General features: G+C 39.3%; 1 pseudogene; it reads left to right on the plus strand.

The window, feature by feature from the left end:
• LOC138166822 (uncharacterized) overlaps positions 1-12781 on the plus strand; it is an 83833-nt pseudogene that overhangs the window by 70849 nt on the left and 203 nt on the right.

The raw sequence follows: 12781 nt of genomic DNA on the forward strand, positions 1-12781 counted from the left end.
AGAGATTGTGACTAAGCTCAATGCCAAAAGTAAGTGAACATTGCTTTAGTTGGAAGTGACCCTGATGTACTTAATAGAGTCTCTTGAAAGAGGAGATAGTTCTGGTTTCTGGAGTGTTTTAAATTGACCAAGTAAGATAGTACTGTCTGTGTGAATTTGGATTTGACAAAGTTTGCTTAGTAATTAAGGCAAAACTCCCTATTTTTGGCCAGGAATGAAGTGACATTAACATATCACACTAAATAACTAGAATCTCAGAGCTTTGACCCAGAATTAGTCGAGAGCTCCAATTACTTCCAAAGTTGGGCCAAAACAGCTGTCTTGGTGGTTGGAAACCAAAATCTTCTCTATCCCCCCCCCCAACATCCCAAAGTTGATATAGCTTAGGAGCCCTGTTATCTGGAAAATGGGAGAAACAATCTCTAAGTACTAAACCTAGATCATATAAATGTTATAATAAAACAAAATATCAGGTTTCCTTCTATTGGCAATATGGATGCAGTGTTCTTCCCAACAAGATGACTACGATCCACAGACTTTCATGTGGGCCTTTAAGACCTTTTATTGTGTTTGTAGGAGGCCTAAGGCTGGATGGAGAACAGATCACAGTATCTGGAAGGGGCTGGAGAGATCATCTCATCTAGCCCCTCTTTTTGACAAATGAATTACCTGAGTCCAGAGAAAAGGAAGGTACTTCTCCAAGGTCACACAGGCAGTAAGGAGTAGAGCAGGATTTGAGCCCAATCCCTCTGACTCCAAACTCAATGCCTTTTCTATTAGGGCATGCTACCTTAGAATACTTACTTGTATTTGTACCAATCAAGTAAAGAATGGATACCTGTAATGTAATGCCAAGGAAAGGCAACTTCCCAAGGTTCAAAATACCAGCATAGGTGCTCTCCATTTTATTCAGTGACAAATTAAGAACAGAGAAGACCAAAATATGACATCATTCAAAATACAGCATTTACTAAGTGTGATTAAATAATCTCCAAGTACTATCCCACCCCAGGACCTTACATTCATTCAATCAATTACAAAGTCCCTGTTCCAAATACTACTCCACCCCTAGGCTGTACCTTCATTTAGTCCATCACAAAGCCCCTCTTGTCAAATGGAGATTAGTTTCCAATCATAAGTAAAGTACATTCATTTGTTCAATCATAAAACACAAAAAGGTCAAAAGTTCCCCACTCCTGGATCACAACTGAATCTATCCCAGAGTTACAACAAGTTTAAGCACAGCACTTAATACCCAAATGAAGGTCTTCTCTTTATCTTGACACAGAGGCAAGTTCTCAGCAATCTTTGTTCCTGGGGAGACAAAGCTTAGCAAGGCCACAAGATACATTGCCAGTCTCTTCATTAATTCATTCTCTGTCGGCAGAACAGTTCTAGGAGCCCTGAAAACATTAGCAAAACCCTCTTCCAGGATTTCTGTAAACATACAACAAGAAAATCCTTCTTCAGGCTTCAGAACCAACAGCAAGGTTCCAAGAATTCTGCAACAACAGCACTGTCCTTCACCAGTGGACAGTATTCACTCTCTGTCTGCAGAACAGTCTCAGGAACTCTGAACCAACAGAAAGGTTCCCAGACTTCTGCAACAACAGCACTGTCCTTCACCAGTAGACAACTCTGGCAAAACAACATCAAAACAGACAGACAAAGTACCAGCATAACAGCCATGTCTCCTCAGTCCTTGGCAGCTCTGGGTGGCAGGTCTCAAAAGTCCTGGGCAATTCAAAGTGGCCCTCAGCAATCCTCTCAGTCTCTCTCTGCCTCCATGATGCTGCTTCTAAAAAGTTCTTCTGCCTCTCTCTTGTGTCTCTCCAAATCTACGTCACCAGCTCCTCCCAGTTCAGCACTCTCTTTTCACGTCAACAAGTCCATCCCACAAGTGGGATTAACAAGCTCTGGGTTTTAACACAATCAAACCAAAAACCAAGCCAATATAGGGGAATCTTTAAATGTCATTACTATTACAATGCCTTAAAGAATAGCATGGATTGTGTGACCTTGGGCACATCACAACCCCAATTGCCCTCCAAAAAGGCAAAAAAAAATAGCATGGAGTTGAGATCCTGAATATGGAATTATTGCTATAAATCACCTAAACAGGTTAGACTTATTGAACATTTAAATGTAAGATTTTAGAGTAATCAACCTCTGAATTCAACAGTCATTTCTTGTGAAATAGAAACTTCCCTTGACTTGATCTTCTTTGTTTTTTAAAGGTAGAATGAAAAATCAGAGGTGGTTTAATTGCTCTCATCCCAAAGACTTGTCACTACTGGTACTAGTTTACCTTATTGAAGGCTATTTCCATCAGTACCTTCTAGGTTTTAATCAATAATGCTTTTATTTTCAGCTTCAAGTGAGCCTATCAGGCAAGAGAGAATGAGCGGATCACAGGTATCAAAAGAGATAATTTTTACATACAGTCTGAGCTAATTGTGAATCCACTATGAAAATAATCCAGTCTTGGGTCTAATGTCTCAATTGTCTGGGTTTATAGCATCCTATTAGGACTTGGCACTGAGTTCATTATAATAAAGAAGTAATTAGCCTACATGTGTTGAATGCAGTCCATAGTGGCCTTATACAGGCTTTCTACTACATATAACCCTTCTAAAATTTTTAAACCATTTCCTTTAAATTCGAGGCTGAATTCAGGAGCTTGTAATCATAGGTAACCATGGTAGACTGAAGAAGGGCTCTATATAAATTCCTTTTTTTTTTTTTAAAGTGAATATCTGAAGGGGAAACAACTTGAATATATTAATGGTCTCTACACTAATCAAGGACTGAAAACTGGACAGATAACAAGGACCAATAACAGATAAGCTAACAGGGGAGGCCAGGTAGCACAGTAAGTAAGAGCACTGGCCCCAGAGTCAGGATGACCTGGGATCGAATCCAGTATCAGACACTTAGTACCACGCCCAGAAATAACTGGCCGTGTAACCTTGAACAAGTTACTTAACCCCAATTTCTTTAAAAAAAAAAAAAAGCAAAAAAAAAAAACCCAGTTAAGCTAACAGATAAAGAGAATAAATTTGTATAAAATTTAGGGAGTGAGCCACTTAACAGGTGAACATTGGTCTAATTGAAAGGAAAACTTATCCAGAAATGTAAATTCAGGTAATATAAGTAAAATATCACGTTTTCTCCATCTACTTCAGAGGGAAGCCTATACCCCCTCCTCAGTATTAACTAACCAACCATTGCCATTCAAATCATTTTTGGGGAGGCATTTATTAAGTACCTACTATGTGCCAGGTGCCTTAAAAAATAATACCTTATTTGATCCTCACAAAAAACCCAAGGTAGGTCCCATTTTTCACCCTCATTTTACAGTTAAGGAAACTGAGGCAGACACATTGTGACTTGCCAGGAATCACATAGCTAGTAAATATCTGAGGTCACATTTGAACTCCAGTCTTCTGTCTCCAGGCCCAGAGTCCCCCAGATGCATCTATTAGGAAACTAGTATAGTACAAACAAAGGCAATATCAAGATCATATGAAGGACCAGCCAGTTAATTACTGCTAAATATGGGAGGGTTTCTTCAAAAGGACTATGGTGCCTTGTACCAGCCCCTTTATCAGTCATTGGCTTCCCCAAATTTCATTTCTATAAGTTGTCACAGCCAACTTTTGTGAGTCTAGAATCCCAGGAGTTATATGGAGCCAAACCTATTCTCGCTTTTCCCTCTGAATGTTATGTACCAACAACATCACACCTGTGTTTTCATAATTACAGATTTCCTTTGGTTCTCTTATGCCTAGCATCTGATACTTACTTCTGTACTTAGTCTAACCTGAACTTTTCTCTGCCTATAATTTTTAGATTCTCACCGAGTTTCCCTGTCTCTCTTCTCTCAGACCTATATATGCCTCTATTCCTTCATTCTCTAAATGGGTAGTTCCAAAGGACTTACCCTTCCAACATTTTTTCCCAATGAACCTTGAACCTTCATGTTAACAAACCTCAATATATATATATATATATATATATATATACACATATATATACATATATATATATACATATATATATATACATATATATATATATAAACACAAATACTAAGTGTTAAATAAAAGGGAGCTCTGAAATTACTGGAAGAAACTTGAAGCTGCTAAATGTTTAAGGGTAAACTAGATTATTTTCTTGTCTACCTTGTTTAATTGAAGCTCAAAAGTTACATAAATACCTACTATAGGGAAAGACCACTGCTAGAGATATAAAAATTGGGACATTTACTGATCCAGGTAGATCTTGTCAGCACTTTTAATTTCTATGATTTTTGGAAGGTCTTCCTAACCTTCAAAATAGGCTGATTACCCCAAGTAGCAAGGGTCACAAGCATCAGGAAAATTGGGATAACAGAACATGTAATTTAGTAGATCCCCAGAAACATAGTATATACTAGTACAAGTTTGGGGACATGAAAAAGCTAAAAAGCAGGAGGGTACCAAACCAAAATATGTTAAGAGCTAAGGCATTATAAATTTGTTTCTTTCTAGAAACCACCTTCACCTAAAGAGATCATATTTGACAAAGCTCAGCTATCAAAAGAAACTGATTTATTAATGAATGCCATAAAGAGTGACTCCAGCAAGGACAATGCCACAAGCATCAATACTGTTACCATGAGATCTGTGTCTGATGAAGAGAAAATCTTGTCTGAAATCTAAGAGGAGAAACAAACACTAGAAGAATTAAAAGCAACTATAGACAAATACCTCCCAATCTCACAGGATGTGGGTCAGTGACTATCAAGTTATATACAATTCCTCTCATCTTCTCCCTTATTCAGGCCTGCATTTGAGTGGAAATTAGTCTGGCTAATTCCTGATTAGACTGTGTCGCGATGTACCCTATGATTTAGTCATCTACCTTTCTTTAAATGTAAAGTTGCTACTAATCACTTACACATAAGTTTATATTTAAGAGTTCAACAGTCTTATAGCTGTTACATATTTAGTCCTCAATAAGAATCTGATGCTGTAGGGGCAGCCAAGTAGCACAGCGAGTAAGAGCACTGGCCCCAGAGTCGAGATGACCTGGGATTGAATCCGGGCTCTGATATTTAGTACCATACCCAGAAATAACTGGCCGTGTAACCTTGAGCAAGTTACTTAACTTTGATTGCTTTAAAAAAAATTAATTTCTGATGCCTTAGTTTAAAGAAAACTGGATGTCCTTATGGATTTGGTCATGTAGCAAAGATTATCTTTCCTCAAAACAACCAAAGGGAATATCCTATGGATCATCAAGGTCTCTAAGACTAGCTTACTATTAGTCCTTAACCCCTCTTAGTTCTAATGCTTTCCCTCTGTTGATTATATCCTTGCTTGGCATATATTTGTTTCCATTTTATCTCCCCCATTAGATTGAGGGGAGAGACTGTCTTTTGTTGCTTCTTGTACCCTTGACATAGTACCTGGCACATAGTAGGTGCTTTGCAAATGTTTAAGTAGGTTATTCTAGTAAAATTATTAATGCTTCTTTTAAAAATTCAAAATAGTTCATATTCAAGAACCTTCGGAGGAAGATGGAGATTATTTTAGAGACATGTCTTCAAAAGACGAAGGCTACTTCACCTCACTAAGTTCTCTGCCAAGCAACCTGCAACCCCAGGCATATAAGCATGCATTGAAAAATATCAGAAGTGCCAAGAGTGACATCAGAAAACTCTTGTACCAGCTCTATGAAGCAACTGAATTGGTAGGATTTTCTATACTCCTTAAGCTACTTCTAAAACCAACCAGTTCTTCCTAACAACATTTTTACAGAATCTAAGTTGGAAGGGACCTCAAAGGCCATTTAGCATTAAAAAGTCATATAGAGCCACTTAGTTCCTCTCCATATAGCAATACTTTGATGAGCAGTCCCCATCTTCTGACATAGTAAAGAATCCATTCATTATTCCTCAATGCAGTCCATTATTGTGAATTTTAAATATTGGTATGTTGTACCTACCATTCCCTTATGTAGGACCTAAATCTGCCTTTGGCTATAACTTCCATGTTCCCCCCACCCATTTTTCCTGCTAGAAGCAATTGATCGGAAAAAAATTCTAACCTTTTCTATGTTAGCTCACTGAAGTACTTAGAGATAGCTATCATTACCACCCTACTTTAAAGTTTTCTCTTCTCTATATTACATATGTTCATCTGATAATGTTCTTTTGACCTCTACTATTATAAATGATGTCCTAAAAATATAATGCCCAGAACTGATGTTAGGAACATTTAGTCTGGTCACAGTTTATACCCTATGTTGGGGACATTGCCTCTCAATGCTGCCCAAGACTGTATAACTTTGACTGCTATTGACCTTATTCCTTAAGCCCCACTGCCAGCTCTTTACCTTTCTAGAAGTAGCTAGGTAGGCCAGGAGGTACAGGGGTGGTTGTATGTGTGGGTGATGGGGGATGTTAACGTGGGAGAAGCAAGCTTGCTTCTAGATTCCACTTAGCCATGTAGCCTTTCCATTATGGCAATTATTTTATTATGGCATGTATAAGAGGATGGCCTCCAACTGAAGGGAAGGAATTACAAATTTCTGACTCCTTGATAAGTCCAGCATACTTCAATTCTGAAGAACCTGTTATAAGGCAGACCTGTATCTTCAAGCTTTCCAAATGCTTTGTTCCAACAGACTTATCAAAGCAAGCAAGGTTCTGAGGATCGGCAGAATTACTATAAGGCCCTGTTGGAGATGTGGATGAAGTGGAACCAATCAGAAAATGCAGATGGTGATACACAGGTATCAGACTTAAAGGCATGTGGAACATTAATGTCAAACTGATATCCATTTGGGGATTGGACCAGTAACCTTATGAACATTTTAGTTTTGCTTCTATGTATCACAAATGCCTAACTGCCTCAAACTTCAAGGAGCATTCAACTAGGAAGACTTCACTGTGTAAATATTGGAGGATGGTGAGAACTTACAATTGGGGGATCAGGAAAGGTCTACCATAAAAGAATAATACAAGAACTAAACCATGAAGTCAAGCAGGGACTCTCATGACATAGGCATGAAAGTATTTTCTAGGCATATAAGTGGTCTATCGTGCATTAAGTAGGAATCCCAAATTTGGGGGGAAATCAAGGAGGTAGCTTGGCTAGAACTGAATATATAAACCTAGAAATATAAATAGAAAATGGATTATTAAAAATCCTGGAGGTAACAGAAAACCATGGAAAGTTCACAAGTAAGGATATGACAGACTTCTGCTTTAGGAAGATTACTTTGGTTACCTTGTGGAAACTGATCAGAGAAAAAGATAGATGAGAGTCTGTCATGATAGTCTGGGTAAGGCAACAAGGGTCTGAACCAGGGTTGGAGCCATAGGAGTAGAAAGAAGGGAAGAGATCGAATCTGTGGAATCAATAAGACCCTACAGTTGGGGTGGGAGGAGTGGAGAGAATGAGGAAGCAGGGATGATGACAAGGCTGAAAACTGGTAACTACAAGAATGGTGTTGGCCTATATGTAAGTCCTGAAGCTATATGTTTTTTAATGGAGATAATGAGAATAGGTTAAGATGAATTGGTAGACAAATGGTATGTTCCTAACATACCATATTGAAAGCCTTTATCTTCATAAAGTCTTGGATTATAGTGCCTTTTAAAATATGTATAAAACTGAAGACCTTAAGGCACCCATATAGACCCTAGAGTTGACTTAGCATATTGACTAGGGATAATTGTGTCCAACAAATCACAGGAGACTAAGAAAATGGCACCATGCTTTTAGAGTTCAAGGAAAACCCATCATAATGAGACCTCAAAACTTCTAACAGCAACTTGGTTACCAATTACTTGTGCATTAACTACCCTAGTTCACTTTGAAACTTTCTGGATCCCTCAGAAGTTCTAGTGAACTTTCTATCTGAACTATCAATAGACAAATAGTACATCTTTGCAGGTATATCTATGACTTACTTGAGAATAGCTACACATGGCTTCTGTAGCCTTCAGAGGTACAAAGTGTAGTATGTGAAAATAAATTGGCAAAAAGAAGTTTTAAGATTAATCGGGGAAGATTTAATGAAGGATACGGAATTCTGCTAGACTTGAAAAAGGATAAATAGAGAAGAAAATCCTCAGCATAGAGACTTGAAAGGTACTGAGATCTATCAGTAGAATCCAGGCAGCTGGACTATGACTCTTCTAATCTGGTGGGAGCTATTTTGTGACTTGGGGTGGGGGTGTTGTTGGAAAGGTGACTTTTACAATGTGCCTCTAGAGGAAGATTATCTTGCCTTTTTGCTTTTGGGGGGTGAGAAGGGAAAATTAGAGAGTGTCAGGTTGGGAATAAGGGAAAATATTCTAGGGATAAGATTCTCAAGGCTCTTGGGAAACTTCTCAGGTTTTTTTATCTTTTCTTTTTTTGGTATCCTGCTGTATGGTATAAGAAGTTGTATATAGGTGACTAGTCCTTAATATGCAGAAGAAATAACTATTAAATCAACCTTAGTCTGGTGTAGCTTGGTTACAAGGGGCTTATGAATCTGGATCTAGAAAGACAGGGTATTTGAAGAAGCAGAGATTGGGGTAAGATTGAGGCAAGTAATGTCACTTGGGGAGGGGGAAGATCAGTTGGAGGTCCAGAGAGGACAAAGCAACAAGTAACTAGACAGGAAGGAGTGAACTTCAAAAGACAAGCTGTTTGTTGAGTTGCAGTAGTTGTAGCAGAAAGAGGGCAAAGTACTATACCAGTTCTTCCTGAACTTGTATTGGGTGTCTGAGAAGAGGAGCAGTCATCCTTGGAGAAGGTATCAAGGAATGCAGCTTCAGAAGAAAGCTAGATTTGATAAATACTAGAACATGCTGAAGGAATATAAGGAAAAGACTTAGAATCAAAAGGTCACAGATAGAGAGCTGAAAAGAGTCTTGGGGGCATCCCTTTCTTCTACCAAAGGAAGAAACAATGACGTTAGGAAGTTTCAACTTTCCAAGCTCCAAGTGGAGGCAGGATTCAAACTTGGGTCTTTTGACTCCTAAGTTATGTGATCTTGCTCCAAAACTACCAGAGAAGAGCCTTGGGAGGAACAGAGGAAAACAAAGACGGAAAAAGCTTAGGGCTGAATTTATTTTAGATTATGAAGGGATATCCCAGATGTAAGTCATCTTGCACAAGCACAGGTTACCCACATCAGGTGGCTCCTATGAAGAGTCAGGAAGAAAAAGCCTCAAGAAAAGGACCTGATATCCCCAGGACCCTCAGACACAGCCCAAAGCAATTGAGGAAAACAGCAAATAGGTAGCTGGTAATAGGAGGGGAGACAAATAGGATGTCAATACGTGGGGCCCACCACTCATCACATAATGCTAGTTCTAACTGTGGACCAGAACAGTACAGTAAGATACCTTAGGCAACTAGGTTGACACAGGGCATAAAGCACTGGCCCTGGAGTCAGGAAGACCTGAGTTCAAATTGGCACTCAGACACTTATTAGCCATGTTATCCTGTATATTGTTAATGGAATGGGAAGATCTTTCTTGCCCATTAATAGGCCTATGTGACCTGCTTAGAGCCTGAGTCATATGGAGCCTGTGGTGCAAAGAGCTTGTTAAATGGGTGGAGCAGGAAGTGGGAGAGTAAAGTGGAGCTGAGAGAAAGAGGAGGCAGAGAGGCAGAGCATCTAGCCTGGGTGAGAGAGGGCCATTTTGCCTAAGGGAGCTTTGGGGAGGACCTGATGGAAGACTTGGGGATGGCAGTGCTCCCTGCATTGGAAATATGTACCAATTTCTTTATTACCATGGTGGATTTGCCTTTCTGGTACATGAATAAATATCTTGCTTTCTTCTTTGAGGAAAGTTTGTTATATTTTGTGATTCAACCCTGGAAATACATCTGCATATTCATAGCAGCCTCTGTGGGTGATATCTTTGGTGTCACAAACAGGATGGCAAAATATAAAACCTACTTGGAGACAGGAAGGCTCTAGGGAAGGAAATGACTATCTGGAATGGGAGGATTTACCTTATTCCTCCCTGGCAAGAGAATGTGCTAGAAGCACAGGACTTTGTGAAAATTGGGAACTGGGGCTGCAGAAGGGATAACCCAGAAATTTAGAAAGGTGTTTTCAAGGAATCCCAATAGAACTGGGGAAAGAAATGGCAGGACTGTGTAGAAGAATGTGGGCATTGTTAACAAGTCATTGTATTATATGTAAAAGCAGAGACAAATTGCTGGAGGAAAAGGTGCAGATGGAAAAGGAGTTAGCTGATTTGCATGAGAAACTTTCTATGCTACATAGTTCAAACTTTCCTTTAGAAGAGCAAGCTGGAAAGTATCAGGTTTGGGGGGGGGAGGAAACAGTTTAGCTCAGAAAAAGAAGAGAAAAACCTTCAAGAGGAAGGTGCATGCAACCTTTGTTAGCACCAGGACTGATTAGGACCCAGAAACATGGGAGGAAAATGAAACAAATTTAAATGAGGCTAAGACTGGGTACACATCCAATAATAAAAAGGGAGCAGGAGGACCAGGGAGGACACACAGTGTTTAAGGAAGTAACTGAGGATTTTTCTCAGCAGGAGGTCACAGATATTTTAAGTTGACACACCCCCAAAATGGGAGAATCACTAGTATTTTGTATGGTGAGAATCGGTGATGAGGGGGCCAAAGGAATATGGATAGATAACATAGACTGTTTGAAATGTATAGGTATTAGAATCCTTTTGTACAACAAACTCTAAGAACTGTCATTCAAGGAGGTAACAATGGAATTCATCTGTTAGCTTTGGCTGCAGAGGGATGCAGTAAGCAGTATCCCACTGACTCTGTGGCCTAGTGGATATAGACCTTTGTATTTGCTTAGAGACTGTAGGAGAAAGTTAAAGGAAGAGGTAATGAAAACAGCAATAATGGTCAGAGATGCTGGTGCTTATCAAAGCATTCCCTGAACAGTTCCTCATAGGAAATATAATAGTGAAGTCTGCTCTTCCTGCTTATAAACGACTAATGCTGACCGTACTAATTGGGGAAATAGGGTACCCTCTTTCACAGGTACTGGATAAGATTTCACAATTAGGTGACTTAGGGAAATAGGGGAAAGATAAATTTCCTCAAGAGAAACAAATAGCTAGTAGATTCAAAGTCAGAATAGATTTAACAAGGAAAGAATTGTTTACTGCTTTATTAAAAGCAGAAATAGATTTTGGAAGAATAAAGATTGTATTCCAACTAACAAACTAGATAAGATATACCAAGAAAGACTTTTGCACCTTACTCCAGGGGATTTGGGGTCCCATTTGTTGAAGGAGGGAATGATGGGGTACTTGTACTCAAGCTCCTGCCCTAAGATTTTTTTATGTGTTTATTTTCTGTTATCCCTGTTATATTGTAGTGAAGTTCTGTTGATACCAGTTGCCCCTGGACTCCCATTGACCTATATAATGGACACAAAAGATCTTGGGGCCAAATGTATTGTTAGTGGAATGGGAAGATCCTTTCTGCCCATTAATAGGCCTATGTGACTTGCTTTGAGTCTGGTGGTGGGAGGAACTTGCTTAACAGGTGGAACATGAAGTAGGAGAGTGAAGTGGAGCTGAGAGAGAGTAGGTAGAGAGAGGCAGAGTACTTAGCCTGGGTGAGAGAGGGACTTTTTGCCTAAAGGAGGTTGTGGGGAGACCTGATGGAGGGAAAACTTGGGGATGGTGGCCCTCCTTGCATTGGTAATGTGTACCAACTTTATTACCATGGTGGATTTGGCTTTCTGGCATATGAATAAATATCTTTGATTTCTTCTTTGAGGAAGAGAGTTTCTTATATTTTGTGATTCAACACTGGAAATACATCTGCATATTCAAAGCAGCAGCTGTGGGTATTGCATTGATGTCATATCCTGGTCGAGAATAATTGCTTCTCCCTTCCCCTCCAAAAAATGACCTATCCTTGATGTAAAGGGGAAACTGGTAATAAAAATCAATTGGAGGTACAAGATATTGAAATAGTCTAACTGACAAGTAACTGAAGCAGGATAAGAGCAGGGAGAATAGAGAGATTCTTGCAGTCAATGGATTAAGGCAACTGATTTTTCCTTTTGCTGTAATTTTTCACCAAAATGCAAAGATGACTTTTGAACTTGAGTGACTATCAGAAAAGGTTGCCTAAGAAGTTCATATAGTTGGCAAAAACTTCAGAATTCATTTAAAGAACAAAGCATCTTCCCCCACAATCCCATTGGGAGTAAAAGAGAAGGACTTTAAATGGAATCTTCCAGTTCCCAATACAGGAATTTAAAAGTAACTGTTTCTCATTGCCTACTGGATATCTATGTACATATGTATGTGTGTGTATGAAGGTATGCTATGCATACCTGTATATACACACAGCTTCAAAATCTGCACAAAAGCAATTGAGGAGGCGGCAGGTAAATATATTAGGCCTTTTTCGGGGGGTATCTAGAATTTGTGCTAAAATGAGCAGAAACTGCATACTTACTAAGCTCTTTCTGTCCTCCCTTTTTCTTATAGCTCCTGGAAATCCGAGCTCTGGGCATGTCCCATAGCATTGCTCTGAAACTGCAGTTAGCCTTCATGGACCTGATGCCTAAATTCCGAGGTCTCCCAAGCAGCCTACAAGACAAGCTCCAAGAGGCTTGTTATGACATGCAGGAACTTTATAACACCTTTTCACTAAGTAATGGGTTTGAAGATCTAGACAAGCATCATCTGATCCAGAGTCAGCTTAAGTTGACCCAAGCCCAGGAAAGTATAGAAGAATTGTTCTGTTTCTTAGAAGGTAGTATTCCT

This window comes from Petaurus breviceps, unplaced genomic scaffold (genome assembly GCF_028583685.1).
Source record: "Petaurus breviceps papuanus isolate PSGF00001 unplaced genomic scaffold, PetGlider_PUasm1.0 226, whole genome shotgun sequence".
NCBI lineage: Eukaryota > Metazoa > Chordata > Mammalia > Diprotodontia > Petauridae > Petaurus > Petaurus breviceps.